This window comes from Spinacia oleracea, chromosome 4 (assembly GCF_020520425.1).
Source record: "Spinacia oleracea cultivar Varoflay chromosome 4, BTI_SOV_V1, whole genome shotgun sequence".
In the NCBI taxonomy this organism is placed as follows: Eukaryota; Viridiplantae; Streptophyta; class Magnoliopsida; order Caryophyllales; family Amaranthaceae; genus Spinacia; species Spinacia oleracea.
In genome coordinates this window covers 40,854,238-40,859,128 of record NC_079490.1, presented here as the reverse complement: position 1 = coordinate 40,859,128, position 4,891 = coordinate 40,854,238, and the positions used below count along the sequence as shown (strand labels likewise).

At 35.3% G+C, this 4,891-nt stretch overlaps 1 long non-coding RNA gene across 1 annotated transcript; it reads right to left on the bottom strand.

The window, feature by feature from the left end:
• Positions 1 to 3,038: 3,038 nt before the first annotated feature.
• On the bottom strand, positions 3,039 to 3,974 carry LOC110795351 (uncharacterized). The gene is made up of 2 exons (XR_002535233.2): positions 3,668 to 3,974; positions 3,039 to 3,456 (listed from the first exon to the last, which is right to left on the bottom strand). It is a non-coding gene; the product is annotated as an uncharacterized lncRNA (long non-coding RNA).
• Positions 3,975 to 4,891: the final 917 nt, after the last annotated feature.

Below are 4,891 nucleotides of genomic sequence, written 5' to 3'. Positions count from 1 at the left end.
GTTCAGTATTAATTAACAAGTTAATAATTCAGTGAGATCAAGTGAGCTGAATGCCTAGCTAGAGGCCACTTCAGTTCAAGTGGAATTAATGACATTAATCCACAACTTACTCTTGACTGAACCCGTAGGGTCACACAAATAGTACGTAAACGGATCAAGTATTTAATGACATTAAATACTCCATCTATGGATATTCGGAATCGACGGATCTTGGTTTCAGTGGGAGCTGAGATCGTCACAAGCAAGAAATGAATACTCCGGAAACGATGATATTGCCGGAAATGGAAATATGGATCGTATCGGAAATATAAATATTATCCAAGTCGTAGATGTTGCCGGAAACAGAAACATGGTACGTATCGGAAAATATTGATGGAAATGGAAATATTGCCGGAATCGGAAATATTGCCGGAAACGGAAATATTGTCTGAATCGGAAATATTATCGGAATCGGAAAATAATTCCGGAAACGGAAATATTAAATATTTGTTCGAAACGGAAATTAATTCCGGAATCGGAAATATTAAATATTGTTCGTATCGGAAACGAATTCCGGAATCGGGAAATTAATCGGAAGCGTATCGTACGAATTAGCATCGGACGAGGCCTGCCAGACGAAGGCCCAGCACGAAGCCGGACCATCGCCCAGCAAGCCAGCGCGCCACAACGCACCAGCCAAGGCTGCGCCAGGCCCAGCGCGCGCCAAGGCTGCGGCAGCGTGTGGGCCTCGTGGCAATGGGCTGCGAGCTCGCGGGCTGCGCGCGCGCGCATGGCGCCCCTCGTGGGCTGCTGTGCGTGCGTGTGTGTGTTTGTGTGCTATACGAATCCTAAAACTATCAGGTTTCGATGAATGATTAAATTCCTAATCCTAAAAGGATAAATTAATTAAATAAAGAGTTCTATTAGGATTCTAGTTTAATTAATTCATATCCTAATAGGATTCCAGTTCCTTTTCCATACCTCTATAAATAGGTGCCTAGGGTCATAATTTATAGAGACAATTGAAGTATTCTAAAGGTAAGATTTTGAAGAAAAATCAGCCATACACTTGCACCTAAATAGCTGAAATTCCTAAGCAACCTTAAGGGCGATTCTAGTTGGTCAAGCTTAAGGCGGATTCGGACATGCTGTGGACTATCTACGGAGGGACGACACTTGGAGTCCTAAAGACTTGTTCTTGTTCGGTTCGGGCGCAGCTAGGGAGGGCACGCAAAGCTTACACATCTAAACTATGCTAAATGATTATGTGTAAATAATATGCTTTCCTGGCTTTATGGTTTTTCCGCATGATTTATGTTTTGTCATATGAATCATAAACTATCATGTGTCTCAACTCAAACTTTTTCGTGGAACATTACCTGTTACAACCCATATTCCTCAATGGTTACATGGACAACATGCTGCTACTGACTTGGTTCCTATTGCTATCCTGGATTCCAAAGTGGTGAAATTTCAGAATGAAGATCAAGTTCAGTTCTTAGTTCAGTGGGAAGGATCTGAAGTCCATGATGCTACTTGGGAATCAACCACTGTTTTTCAAGCTAAATACCCCAAGTTTATTGTTTCTTAAACCTTGAGGACAAGGTTTTTAAGGAGGGAGGATTGTTAGGGGCAGCTTGCCTATTAGCTAATTCAGGGAAGTCAACACATTGACTTTCAGTTAGTTAGTTAGTTAGTTGATGATGTGGCATCAGTTTTGGTTAAACAGAATTCTGTTGTAGAATTCAGTTGCAACTTAACTTATTGATCAAGCTAAGAATCTGTATGTATGTATTCAATGATCTTAAAGATCATTCATCGAATAATATCAACAACTTCTCATCATCTTTCTCTCAAGTTCTCTATCTCTCTTACTATCTCTCATTCTGTTTCTTTCTTTCAATCTATCTTTCATCTTCATTCTTTCTAAAATCGAATTGATTATTAGTTGATCATTACAGGATATTAGTATCATATAACACCAAGCCACGAATATGGACCTCGTTCGGGAAAAAAATAACATATGATATATGATTATCACTCGAAAATATCGTGGATGAAGAAGATGGAATTGTATTATGAGAAATTATCCATTGACAATGGGCAACATTATCTAAAATTGTAAATTTTTTAATTTAAATATTATATTTATTAAAAATAAAAATATGGTATTAAAGTTCTAACTAAACTAAAAGTCAAATAAAAATTTATAAGTTCCAATAAGATAAGATAATATAAGTTCAGGGCCACTAAGATAATTGAAATTCAGGTGAAGAGAACGCTACCTATGATGAAAACTTAATCATTAAAAGATTTGCATGGTCATCGAAATATGTACCAACTATATCAGTAAAAATACGCTAGTAAAGAGAATGGTGCATTATATATCCAAGGCTGGGTAAGCTTCTTGCTCCAAAGTTGTAAATGTTTTGATTGAAATTTGAAAGAGCCTGCAATAAAAACAACTTCCCTTATTTATGAACCATTACAAATTACTTTAAAGATTAAATGATTGATTATATAGGCCAAGGTCCAAATTACATGAGTCCGGATCCTACAATAAAACTCTACAAGGTAAACATTTTAAAATCAATGGCTGATATTGATGAGAAAAAATAGGGGGGATTTTGGAAAGATAATATATGAACCATTGATTTTTCATTCAATGGTTGATATGCTCAAACTCTACCTTATAGAGTTATTTTAGAACTCTAGAGGATCCAAAACCAAATTACAGAGTATACAAAACCCTATATTGATCCCTTTTCAATTCAATTCAACTATAATAAAAGAAAATATAATAAAAATATTAGAAGAGTATACTCCCTCCGTATTTATTTAAGGGATACACTTGGCCGGACACGGGTATTAAGAAGAAAACTTAAATGAAATAAAATAATAAAACAAGTGGGGTTGTGTAAATATTTTAATAAGTAAAACAAGTGGGGACCATGTCATTTTAGGGAATGGGGGTGGAGGTGGGGTGTAGATATATTATTTAATTAGATGGTGGGGTTGATAAGTTACTAAAAATGGCAAGTGTATCTCTTAAATAAATACGGCCGGAAAAAACAAGTGTATCACTTAAATAAATACAGAGGGAGTATTAAACAAGCATCCACGTACAAGCATATACTCCATAATAACAATAGGAAAAAAGGGATATGCGAACAACCATACAAACTAAAAAACGAACACCTAATATCATAAAGTAATAACAGCGATTTGCATATTTCAATCAGTTCATAATTCGACCGTCGCCATCCTCAAACTTTAACAACTACTCCGCATCAAAATCCACTGCTCAATTTCACGGTTTCGCCTATACAGATTTGTTCGGCGCCAGTAATTCTTCTCGTATAACCTTACAATTTACAGATAAAACATAATTTTAAAAGCACGAATCATTCCATGGGCTGGGAATGTACGTTCGATGACGACATGATCAGAATGGGGCATGAGCATCATCTTGTTCTCCTAGTGCAAAACAAAACAGAAAATTCATCAGAAATCATCGTTGATCCAACTAAGACGCTAAATCCCAAAAAAAATCAAAAGAAAAAAAAAAAAATTGGAACCTAATTCACAGCAAAGCCAAACAAACAAAATGCTGAACAATCCAAATCCAAGTAGATCGAGATCTTTTCAAGTGATAACAAAGAATTAAAAAAAAAATATCAAAACATACCAGAGGCTGAAAAGTAGATACGAGAATGAATCTCTGAGTGAACGAATTGAAGGAGGATATTAAAAAAGGAGGTTAGGTTTTCAAAATTTAAGTGGAGTTTATCAAGTTTTAATTTCTTTGATAAAAAGTATTGGGCAGAGTATAAAGGACGTTGCTTTCACTTGACTGTTGCTTATACTCCGTACTTTAGTTAATCCCAAAGAAAATATTGGGGTCAAAACTATGAATCAGTTAGTTAAGACAACCACTTTCAATGATTTTTCCCATCGAACTGTTATAAGAGAAACCCGTACTATATTATCCTAGAAAACATTTAACGTATTTTAACCGTTCTCTATCTAACGTTTCATATTCTAGTTTTTGTAGTAGTGAAGATTAAGCATTAGGCACCTGGATTCAAACATAAACTATCCCCAAGTCCCACATGGCATTCATGGTTGCTACAAATTGAAATAAAGTACAGAGACAATAAAATTTCTCCCACCTGATGTACATCTTTGCACCTATGACTTTACGAGGTTGTCTACATCGCTGGTAACCAGCGAAATAAGGACCCCATATCCACTTTAAAAAGTAAAAAAAATTGAAAACATGGCCCACCTTTAAATAAATGTGTAAAAGTGTTGTTAACTTGTTATATACTGTCATTTCTAATATAAGTATTGTCATTGTTGTATACTATGTTGTCATTGTTGTATTAAAATACAATCACAATCACCCAAAAAAAGGAAATTATGTATACAACTGTAATGAAATATAAAAAGTAAAGAGACCACTTAAATGAATGGATAAAAGTGTTTCATATTAAATGAATGGGTAAAAGTATGTATACAAGTGTTATATAAGTATTGTCATCGTTTGCATAAATACTGTCATTGTTGTATTAAAATACTGTCATTGCTGTACTAATTACTGTCATTGTTGCCCATATGTAGTACTTTGTTTGACTTTTCAACTCATGAGATGAAATTACCATTTTACCCCGAGTATGGGGTAATTATGCCGCTGGTTACCAGCGATGTAGTCTCCCTCATGACTTCACACGCAGTACAAAAGCATGAAGAAATTAATATCCTACAGATTGTACAAATTCTATGGCTAAGAAGACTGGCAACATTTTTTTTGTGACACATGGCAGACAAACTTTGGCTTATGGAATATGGGTCCAATTTTATTGTCAAGTATCTCAGAGTTATTACCCATCCCACAGAATAATCTAAATCG